This window comes from Aphidius gifuensis, linkage group LG2, assembly GCF_014905175.1.
Source record: "Aphidius gifuensis isolate YNYX2018 linkage group LG2, ASM1490517v1, whole genome shotgun sequence".
Classification (NCBI taxonomy): Eukaryota; Metazoa; Arthropoda; class Insecta; order Hymenoptera; family Braconidae; genus Aphidius; species Aphidius gifuensis.
The window spans coordinates 13,230,415-13,243,253 of NC_057789.1; positions in this window are offsets into that span (position 1 = coordinate 13,230,415).

The following is a 12,839-nucleotide window of genomic DNA, read 5'->3' on the forward strand; positions in this document are numbered from 1 at the left end:
ATTTCCTTTTAAGTCACATAAAAGTTGTAAATTTGTCAAAGTTCCACCAATTTGTTCTAATGATTTGGCTATAAAGTCATTGGTAGAGTTTTTCCACAGTTCCAGTAAATCGACAGCTTCTCAAGGTTAGGCATATTAGAAAAACAATTTTCAGAATCTTGACTTTTTATTTCTTTGAATCCTAATGCAAGGTCCCAAAGATTTAGACAATTAGCATTGATTATTGGCATTAATTGAGAAGTAGGATAACATGATAAATCTGGACATGTGAAATTAATTCCACAGAGATTCAACAGGTACTTTAAATCCTTTGTTTTTTTATATAATTCAACTGAATCATTTTCATCGATCTGATGAAATGTATAATGTGTCAAGCTTGTAGAAAGAAACTCGTTCTCTCTATCTTTACATACTGAAAAATTAATTAAATATTTTCATTAGTAAATTTACAATTTAGAGTATAATACAAAATTTTTTTTTACATATATATATCATTGAAAATTATAGTGTTGTTCTTTTCTTACTTTTTTCGAGTCGTGGTTGACCAGCAAATAGAGGAGCCATGCGAATCATACGCAAATGAGAATGTGCTTTTTGTTCTTTTTCATATTCATCGTCATTATCTCCATAATCGATTTTCAAGGATTCTATAACTTCATCATCTAAAAATATTGCTGATAACTTTTCCTGTATAAAAAAAAAATTAATATTTTATTATTTAATTTAATGAAAATCGAAAAATTACCGTAGCTCCAAAAATATAATAAATAATTCCAAACTTACGTCTTCTTCTAAAAATGAAATGAATTTTTTATGCCATTCGGTAGGACTTAAACCTGCAGTCTCTATATTCATCTCATTTGAATCAGTCTCCATATTTTATTCTCGTTTAACTTAAAAAAAAAAGAAAAATCGCAATGAATTATTATACCGTCAAATACTTAATTTGAAAAATTCAATCGAAAAAACTTGATTGCATTTTATATGCATTTTTTTTCCGATGCACGTGAATAAAATAGTGTTTAACCTTACATACCTTATAAAGTCGATCGCCACGTGGTTTGTAACCTTGCTTGTAAGCCCGTATCTCGCTATCTGTTGCTATGCAACTGAACTGCAACGACTGCAAGACTGCAATACTGCAACACTGCTTGACTGCTACTGCCTTTACGGCCCTCACATATCGAAAGGTACACGTACCTTTCGATACATGAGGGCCGTACAGTACGGTTGACGGCAATCCCAGACTCTCTCTCTCTTTCTCTCTTTCTCCAAAATTTTCGTTGAATGATTGAAAGATTAAACATTATTTTTTATTTTTTCAAATTCGTATACTGAATCAGCTTAAAAAACAATAAATGTAATTTTTTTTAAAAAATAATATTCGATATTTATACATTAGTATTAGAATATTCAATTTGAATTTATAGCACATATATTTATATATATAATATGCTTATATAATATGGATGTATACACTGAGAGAAATTTTAACTAAAAATTAAAACCCATGTTGAATAGAAATTACTATACTGCTTTGTAATTTTTGTTTTATTTCCGGGATTGGCCGTTTCGTTTGGTGCGTCATGCTATAAAACCTTTTACCAACAACAAATTCATCACCCTCTCGAAATACCCCCTTTATTATTATTATTATTATTATTATTATTGTTCTGAACTTAATCACAAGTGTCATATGATAACAATGAATATACCTTTTACCTTTCTATAATTTTTTTCTAATGTCTATTTTTATTTTTATTATTATTTTTTTCAACTCGATGGAAATCTATGTAAATATAAATATCAATAATTCATCAATAATTATATTATTAAATAATTATTTATAGAATTTATTGATTAATTTTTTATTTGAAAAATAAAGAATACAAATTTATACAAAGAGTTTATTCATCATAATTGCTTTTTTATTTAATAATAAAATTAATTATTGATTATTAACGAAAACAGCTAATTTCAATAATGTATATTTTCAGCTCAAAATTAATTTAACGCACATCTATGTATCGTGTGTTATTAAATACAGTAAATGTTTGTGGTTTGATTAAATTTTTTTATTTCATATTTCACTACTTCCAAAACTATAATATGAATTTTTAAAAAAAAGATGAAAATAATTATCATTAAAATTTTCTTGCACCTTCAATTTTCTTTCTTCAATGGTTTACAAGAGATGAGAGAAATCTTGCAAAACGTGATGCCTCAATGCAGTTGTAAAAATTAACAGCAATGTCAATCTGATGTAAAATGATCATTTGCTATAAGAAATTTATAAATGAAAAATATTAAAATATAAATAAATAAAACTAATACTATTTTTAACACTTAAGTGTGTTAATTTTTAACAGTTTTTTTACTATTTTTTTTATTATATAAAAATTATTCATTATAATTAATTGGATAACAAATACTAAAAATATATTATTTTTACTATTGTTACGTACTGGTATTTTAATATTTAAAAATAATTAATTAATAAATAATATTTGGTAAATTCAAGGGATATAGTACAATATCGAGTAGCACATAAATTTTATCTTTCTATTTTTTAATAATAATATTGCCTCATGGACATTTTTCAAATATTATTTACTTTTTCAATATAATTTTTCATTTTAAATTTTATTTTCTCATGCCGCAGTTGCATTTTTAAATCAGCAACTCGATATTTAACATCCGTTGAATTTATTAATTATTTAGAATAATATCTCAGCAACAATTAAATGCTGACTATCATGAGAACCATCAATTTTGATTGGTCAAAGATGTTTCCACCTAAGATCATCTCTACTTTTTAATTTAATTTTTATGGGAATTATTATTTTATAATTTAAGGAGCTTCACTCTTGCGACAACTTTTGTTTGGGCAATATCTAAATTAAATTTAAATTTAAATTTTATAAAATCAAATTAAATAAATAATAAAATCAATTTAATCTTTTCGTGCTAATAAATAAAATTTTAGAGTGAATTTAAGTTAAATAATCTTTGTGTTTGAATTATTATTTTTCTGTTTATCAATGGACTGTTCCTAATACTTTATAAAATAATTGACTGTGACATTTTTCCGGGGTGTTGTTTTTCTGTGCTTCGAGTTTATTTTACCGTTTGGATTATTCGAGACTACCAACATCAACAGGCGACCATCCAGATTGACACGCTCTCAACAATATTTGTTTCGGATTAATTCTTACATCAAAGGTACATCTACAATCATACACATTCCCTCCTAACCCGTTACCCTGTAGGGAATAACAAAATAAGAGGATTTTTTAATATTAACGTGAAATACCAAGTTGATGTATTTTAATTATTCTATGATTATTTGCCTATTTAATTTTGGTTAACATATACTTTCTTTTTTTTTGTTATTTCATAGTTTAATTTTAATTTTTCAACTTGGTACGTAACACTATTTTAAATTATTTTCAGATCGAGAAATAACAAACAAACGAAAATAAATTGATTGAGAATAAAACTGTTTTTATTGTTGTTCATTACATTTATATAATAATTTTTATACTTATCTAACTCTAGACTCAAAAAAAAAAAAAAAACTTTTGATTCCACAAATGATTTGAAAATAATCAATAATTATTTTGAACCGAATGATGTACTTGTATTGATTCATTACGTTGTTTTTTTAATTCATATATATTTTCGACAGCTTCACGAGTTATCTTTGTATTTTTAATATGTAAACATGTTAAATTTGGTAAGTTTTCAACAAGTTTAAATACTGATTTATCAGTGATATTGATGCAATCTGATATATTCAACGATGTCAGTCTTTTATTAAATAAACATTGAATTGATTCATCAGTGATAAATTTATTTTTTGCTATTCGCGGAAAACAAAGACCAGAAGTTGAACTAAGATTTAAAAAAAGCAATTGTTTTAAATTATTAATTGCACTCATACCAATATCAGTTATATTTCTGCCAGTTATATGTAAACTCTTTAACTTTCTATTATTATTACAAATATTAATCAGAAGTTCATCTGTAACGCCATAATCACAATCAATCCATAAAAACCAGAGATTTTTCAAATTCCCGATTGGATACATATTGATTCTTGTATCAAACATTGGAACATTTTTTTGCCAACGAAATATTATCCTTAGATCAACCAAATTTTTTATTTCACTTATCGACTGGAGTAATAGTTGACTTAGTCCAAATTTCCTTATTCTTAAATCTTTTAAAAGGATTAGACGAGGAAATACCTAAAAAAAAAAAATAATTTTAAAAAATGGATAACATTTATTATTGTGATATAATATTTATTACAAATTCGAATTTACCGGAGCTAATGAATCTAGTGAAAAAATATCATTTTCTAGAAAGCCACACAAAAGTTCCAAATTTGTCAAAGTTCCACTAATTTGTTCTAATGACTTGGCTAAAGTCATTGGTAGAGTTGAATTTTTACATTTCCAGTCAATCGTCAGCCTTTGAAGGTGAGATATATTAGAAAAACAATTTTCAAAATCTTGACTTGTTATTTCTTTAAACCCTAATGCAAGTTCCCAAAGATTTGGACAATTAGCATTGATTATCAGCATTATTTGAGAATTAGGATAACATGATAAATCCAGACTTGTTAAATTGAATCCACAAAGATTCAGTAAGTATTTTAGATCATTTTTTTTTTTATGTATTTCATCAACTGAATAATTTTCATTGCTCTGAAGTGTATAATTTGTAAAGCAGCTAGAAAGAAATTTGTTCTTCTCATCTTTACATACTGAAAAATTAATTAAATATTTTCATTAGTATATTTACTATTAAGAGTATAATACAAAATTATATTTCTATATCATTAAAAATTATAGTGTTGTTATTTTCTTACTTTTTTCGAGTCGTGGTTGACTAGCAATTAGAGGAGTCATGCGAATCATACGCGAATCACACTGTGCTTGTCGTTTTTTTCTATATTCATCGTAAGTATTAGTATGAGCATCATCATCATCATCATCATCATCATAATAATAATCATCATAATCACTTTCATCTTCATCATCATCATCGTTGGTATTATCATCGTTATCATCATCATTTTCGGAATCACTAGATCCATATAATTCTTTATTTTCAGCTATTTTTGACTCCTTCTATATGAAAAAAATTAATAATTTATTTTTCAATTCAATTAACGATAAATAATTACAGTATAGCTGTATAAAAATATAATATATTCAGACTATATACATATATATATAATATTCAGACTATATTTATATATAATCTAAAACTTACTTCTTCTTTTAAAAATGTAAGGAATTTTTCATGCCATTCGGAAGGAATTAAATCTGCACTGTCCATATTTATCTCATTTGAATCAGTCTCCATTTTTAATTTTCGTGCAACTTAAAAAAAAAAAAAAATCACAATGGATTATGATGCTGGGAAATATTAAATTTAAAAAATTTAATGGAAAAAACTTGATACAAATCAATATCACGGAGAAAAAAAAACGACTAAAATTGTTCTGACAGCACGAAAAACTAGAGGCGAAATCCTATCCTGTCACTTTTTGTTGTGCTGGGTAGACATAATTTTTTTTCCATGAATTTTAATAAGTACAAATCAAAAAAATATTATTTAATTATCAATAATAATTATAAACATACTATTTACAGTTGTAATAAGTAACAAAAGCAAGTGGCATGCATGCAATATGGCTAATTTTATTGTTCACAATCAACAGTAACCTCCAGTAACTTTGAAGTTTATTTGCAATTTACAACTATAAATAAACAGCTGTCACAACAAGCATCATACATTCGCACAAACACAAGTACACATTTATCCGAGCGTTTTCCTGAACACAACTTGGCCGTGATTGGCTGGGATTTGTACAGTATCTGGCAAAAATTTCGGGCTCCGATGTAGACTTTTTGTTGCAATCAATACTACGCTTTTTTCTAGACTTTCTATTTCGATTATCGCAGAGGTACTCCCTTAAGGTCGAAAGTAAATCCCATCGTCGAACAAAGCTTGGGCCCAAGAGGGTGCGCATCTACATATGGTTATAAAAAATATTTTCAGTGTCCCTCTGTCCAAATATATTCACTGACAGGTTCTTGATAGTATGCGTGTCTGTATTCCATCTGGATAGGCACACACATACTACCATAGCCAAAAAACATGAGGCAGCACGACGAATAAAAGAAATAGAAAGACTTTTTTTAATTACAAGCGTAAATGTGTGTTCTATCCATATCCTTGTGTGTTAAAGTTGTCAACTTTGACATCAATTATCTTAAAAAAAACTAGTGAGAAAAATTTGAAATAATTCATGGAAATAGATAATTATTCAGGCTTTCATTTAAGCTCAAAAAATCAAAAATTCATAAAAGGGAAATTTTCTTTACTTTCGACCTTAATCCAGAGATTTTTTATTTTAATCTTTGGTAATAAATATCAAAAATATATCAAAGCATCGTAATTTGAATTAATTTGTTTGTTTCTTATTTTTAATTATCATAATAAAAATTTATTCCGTAATTTTGAAAAAAAAAAATATGGTTTTAGCGAATTTTCGTTATGTGGAATAATAAAAATTATTAAACTAAATACAAAAATTTTTTTTTGGAGCATTACAAATTTTGTTGTATATTTATCAATTTTTTATTTTTGTTTGAAGCATGACAAAATTTGTTAAGGTACAACCAAGGCAAAATTAAAGACATCTGGCGGATGTTTCCTAAAAACATTATATACTCATGAGGGACCTAGGTGAATTCAGTTGCGAAATTAACGAAAAATTAGAAAGAGAATACTGTTTCTCACTTCTACTCAAGTATTTAGACAAAGACAAAAATTTATTATCATCTATTAACGTTTTTTCGTCTTTTTTTCTAGTTTCATCCTTGAGTTTTTGAAAAGCGGGGTATTATGAAAAGCCGAACATTATTTTCCGTAAGAGCCTATGTTTAACCTCGAAAAAAAGGATCAACTTCAACAGTTAAGGTTGTTTGTAAAAGTTCATAGTCGAACCAATATTTGTAGTTTGAGGGGCCCGTATATCGTAAGGCTAAATTTTATGCCCGGGTACCCGAACTTTTGTTGCGCTTCTGCCTTGAAAATTGGCTTTTCAGTGTGTCTGTGCATATACAGACAGATACTAACACTACTGCTGCTACTGCTAGCAAGCAAGCAATTTAGTGATGCCGCGATAAACGAGAGAACTCGAGACGAGACGAGACACCGATGTCGATATGCGAGAGAAAAGTCAAAAGATAAATATTTTAGTTTTTATCTTTTTTAATTTTTATATATTTTCAATCTACTTACAATACAATTTTAACCCGTTTTAGATTACTTGTACAAAAAATTATGAAAGCATCTAAAGATAATCACTGAACCAAAAAAAAATTTATTGAAAACGTTTTCAATAAATTTTTTTTTGGTTCATTGATTATACTTTAAATGCTTTCATAATTTTGTTAAATCTATTATAATAAATTTTTGATTTTTTTTCATCAATGTTGATTATAATATAATTTATATTGCTTCTTGTTTTATGTATAGTACAGTAGATAACATATATCTATTCTCCATATTATATTTGTTTTTCGCAGAAAAATTACTGGAATAACCAAATAATATCTAAGCATAAATAATTCGCATTAAAAAATTTAAAAAAAAATTATAAAAAAATCAAAGTAATGGATCTATTATTTATATTGTAAAAAACACGCCCGAGTGGAAATTGAATCCGGCTTGGCCGGATCCTGATCCGAATCGGATCCAGTATGGCTAAGGTAATCCGGATCCGGGTTTCCTGACCCTTTTCGGATCCGTTATGGCTAAGGCTAACCGGATCCGGCTTTCCTTACTCTTTCCTGATCCGAATCGGATCCAGATTGCCGGACTTTAATCGGACTTTATTTTTTTTTTCAAAGTTATCTCCGGGTTTAGTCAGGTTTGGCTAAGGCTAACCGGATCCGGTTTTCCTTACTCTATCCTGATCCGAATCGGATCCGGAATGCCGGACTTTAATTGAAGTTTGTTTTTTTTGTCAAAGTTAACTTCCGGATTCGGTCAGGCTTGGCTAAGGTAAGCCGGATCAGTTTTCCTGATTGAAACGGATCCAAGTATTTGAAAAAAAAAAAAAAATTAATTTCAGAATGTCATTTTATTTTTTGATAATATTAAATACATTGTTGCATATATATAGAATTAATCATATCAAGTTTTTCTATTGTAATTTTTGAAACTTTTTCTACACTTGTAAAGGACTTTTGATTTTATGGATTCCACGTACGCCGCCGTGGTCAATAGGATAGAGTTGCCGACTTTGAACAGAATAGCCCCGAGATCGATCCCCGCAAAATCCGGAATTTTAGTTTAGTTTAGGTTGAATTTTCTAAGATAAAAATATTGTTAATAATGATTGTTAAAAAAAATAATTGAAAAAAGCAAATATATTTTTTTTTTTAAATCAAAATTTTTTTAAAACAAAATTCGGATCCGGTTTAAATATAAAATCGGATCCGATTTGGATGTAAAATCGGATCCGATTTGAATGTAAAATCGGATCCAATTTGGATGTAAAATCGGATCCGTTTTAGATGTAAAATCGGATCCGTTTTGGATGTAAAATCGGATCCGATTTAAATGTAATTTCGGATACATAATTTGGTATCCGATTTAGCCACGGTGTCCTTATTGTAACCGGATCCGGTTCACCGGATCCGATTCGGAGCCTAGCCGGCGTTACATTTTCAGTCCGAATCGGATCCGGCCAGCCTGATCCGATTCGGATATGTAATCAGGTAAACCGGATCCGTCCTGGATCCGAATCGGACTGAAATTTCCACTCGGGACTACCAAAGATGAATTATTGACCGAGAAAAGTCGAGACGAGACGAAAGATAGCTGACGAGAGATAAAAATATTCGAGACGAGAGTATAAAAGTTGTCAACTTTGACATTCATTATCTAAAAAAAGCCGAGGCAAAAAAAACTGAAATAAATTGTCAACATAGATAATTATTTCATTTTAAAAAAAAGCCTAATCAAAAAAAAATCGAGTAGAAACTCAAATATTTACAAACAACCTTAATTAATCAAAAACAAATATTGAAACAATTAAAACTGATTACATAGAAAGATGTATCGTTATTTCAATTATCTAGTCTATAAAATTCGTAAAATCGACATTATTTTTAATGTTCCCTGGTTGTACCTTAAACAACAGGGCAATTATTACTCTACCGGATGAACAAAAAACTGTACAATCGGCAGAACAAATATTGTAGAGTTCTAACATGGCCACTACTTTGCTGTGCAGCACAACAATTTTTCTCCTGTTTTCTCAACAATTTTTGTCGTTTTTTTTTCTCCGTAAATTGATTGTATTTTATATGCATTTTTTTTTCCGATGCACGCGAATAAAATAGTATTTAACTTTACATACCTTATAAAGTCGATTGCCACGTGGTTTGTAATCTTGATTTCAAGACCGTATCTTGCTATCATTGAGCTGCAATACTGCAACGACTGCAACAGACTGCTACCAGTCTAGGGATGTGCGATAGTCACCGATATATTTAATGGCCAATATTATATTGATATATATCGATATATTATCGCCGATATTTTTTGACCCCGATATATTGATATCCGATATTTTTTTCAGAAAATACTGTTGTTACCGACATAAATTTTTTTTTATTGATTATTAAAAACCGTTTGAAACAAACAAAATAACATTCGTTAAATGAATAAATGTCTAAAGAATTATGATGTAGTTATTTTGGGAAGAAATTAATGTTGCTTACCACTTAATTTCTTTGCTCACATTAATTCCTTAGCTGCTGCTTTTCCTTGGTTTTTTATTTATTTATTTCACAAATAAAATTATTATAATTTATTTTAATAAATTAGAAGACCAAGGACAAGCAGTAGCTAAGAAAAAGATGAAGCTAAGGAATTAATGTCGCCCAAAAAATTATGTGGAAATTAATTCATTAAAAATTATTATTTGGCAAAATAATAATTTTTAATATATTTATTTCTCCAGAGAAATTGACATTTGGTAACATCTATTCCTTAGCCCTGCAATTGCCATGAGTTAATATTTTTTTTTTTAACAAATAAAGCTATCAACAAATGGGCTAATGTTGTCAAATGTTAATTTTTTAAGAATATTAATTTCTCCAAAGAAATTAACATTTGACAACATCCATTCCTTGGCCCCAGTGTTGGGTAAATGGTCGATTTTTGGGTTTAATACTTTCATACCGGTATGAAAGTATTAAACCGGTATAATACCGGTATGAAAGTATGAAAGTATGAAACTCAGGAACGCCCCCTATGGCATCAAAATTGTCTACCATACCAGCATAAAACTCTCGAATGTCAAATTTTTTGTTGATATATTAATAGATGTATTACAGAATAAACAAATAATATGAACAATATTTGATTATAAAAACAACAACAGTAATGTATTTTAATTTATTTGAACAGATAATAAGCTATTGACAAATGGCTAAGAAACGGATGTAGCTTCCCTGTTAATTTCTAAAGAATTAATTCAGCCAAAGTAATTAACATCCTTTCCTTAGCTACCATTTTTCCCATAGCTTTTTATTATAATTTAAATAAATAAATGGTCATAGGAAAAATGGTAGCTAAGGAAAGGAAGTTGTCACATGTTAATTCATTCAAAATGAATTTTGCCAAAGAAATTAACATGCAGGCAACATCGCTTTCATAGCTACCGTTTTTCTATGACCATTTATTTATTTAAATAAATAAAAGCTATAGGAAAATGGTAGCTAGGAAAGAAGACAATCACATGTTAATTTATACGAAATTGATTTTGCCAAAGAAATAAACATGCAGGCAACATCCTTTCCTTAGCTAATATTTTTTCCATAGACCTTTTTTTATTTAAATAAATAAATGGTCATAGGAAAAATGGTAGCTAAGGAAAGGATCACATTTAATTTATACGAAATTAATTTTGCCAGAGAATTAACATGCAGGCAACATCCTTTCCTTGGATAATATTTTCCCATAGCTCTTTATTTATTTAAATAAATAAATGGTCATAGGAAAATGGTAGCTAAGAAAGGAAGTTATCACATGTTACTTCATACGAGTAATTTTGCCAAAGAAAATTAACATGCAGGCAACATCCTTTCCTCAGCTACCATTTTTCACCATGACCATTTTTTATTTAAATAAATAAAAAGAGGCTATGGGAAAAATATCCCAAGGAAAGGATGTTGCCTGCATATTAATTTCTCTGTCAAAATAATTTCGTATAAATGTATGTGACAACTTCCTTTCCTAACTACTATTTTCATATAACTTTTATTTGTTTAAATTAATAAAAGCTATGGGAATTAGCTACGGAAAGGATGTTTGCTAATGGTTATTCTTTTGGCTAAATTAATATTTTATGAATTAACATGTAAACAACATTCTGTCCATAGACATTTTTCCAATAGGTTTTTACATAAATAAAAAAGTAAAAAACTATGGAAAAAATAACTAAGGAAGGGTGTTGCCACATATTGATTTATAAAGAATTAATTGAGCCAAAGAAATTAACAGGTAAGCCTCATCCTTTCCTTAGACATTTGTCAATAGTTTTTAATATATTCAATAAATTTATTACTACTGACAAAAGTCTGAGAAAAGGATGAAGATTATTACTATTATGCTATAATTAAAGGAATGATATTCTTAAATTTAAATTATGAGCAATTCAAAATGGTGTGTGACGTAATATACGAAAAATTCCTACAGATGGCGCTACTAACGTGGTATGAAAGTATGAAACCTCCGCGGTATAATACCGGTATTATACCGAGGTTTACGACCGGTATGATACCGCGGTATTATACAAACCCAACACTGCTTGGCCCATTCGTTGATAGCTTTCTCTCTGGAGAAATTAATATTCTTAAAAAATTAACATTTGACAACATTAGCCCATTTGTTGATAGCTTTATTTGTTAAAAAAAAAAAATATTAACTCATGGCAATTGCGGGGCTAAGGAATAGATGTTACCAAATGTCAATTTCTCTGGAGAAATTAATTTATTAAAAATTATTATTTTGCCAAATAATAATTTTTAATGAATTAATTTTCACATGATTTTTTGGGCTACATTAATTCCTTAGCTTCATCTTTTTCTTAGCTACTGCTTGTCCTTGGTTTTCTAAATTAATAAAAATAAATGACATGTATTTTATTTGTTAAATAAATAAATGACTAAGGACAAGCAGAGCTAAGAAAGGAAAAATAAAAAATATAAACAGCATCAACTGTGAATTTGTAATTTTGACATCAAATTTCAATTCTATTAATATAATATAATAAATTAATAATAATAAGATATTAATTAAAAAAAAAAAGAAATTGTTATTTTTATTTCAACGATATATTATATGATAAATACCGATAATATTTTTTAGGCGATATTATCGATATATCGATAGTTTTAAAAAATATATATCGGCCGATATATAATATTTTTTTAATATCGCCGATATATTATTATCGGTCTCTTTTCAACTATCGCACATCCCTAGCTACCACCTCCACATATCGGCAGGTACACACACTTGTACTGTGAGTTTACATATATGTACGGACTACGGGTGACAGCAGTCCCAGACTTGAGGCTACCAACAAGAAGACTAAAAGTATTTCTAGTCTTCTTGGCTACCAAGTACCAACATTCTGTTTCAACTTTCACTCTCTCTATCTTTCTTTCTCTGTCTTCAACTCTGGGTTTTCAGTTGAACAAAAACAACATGATGGCTAAACTAAGTCAAAGAGTATG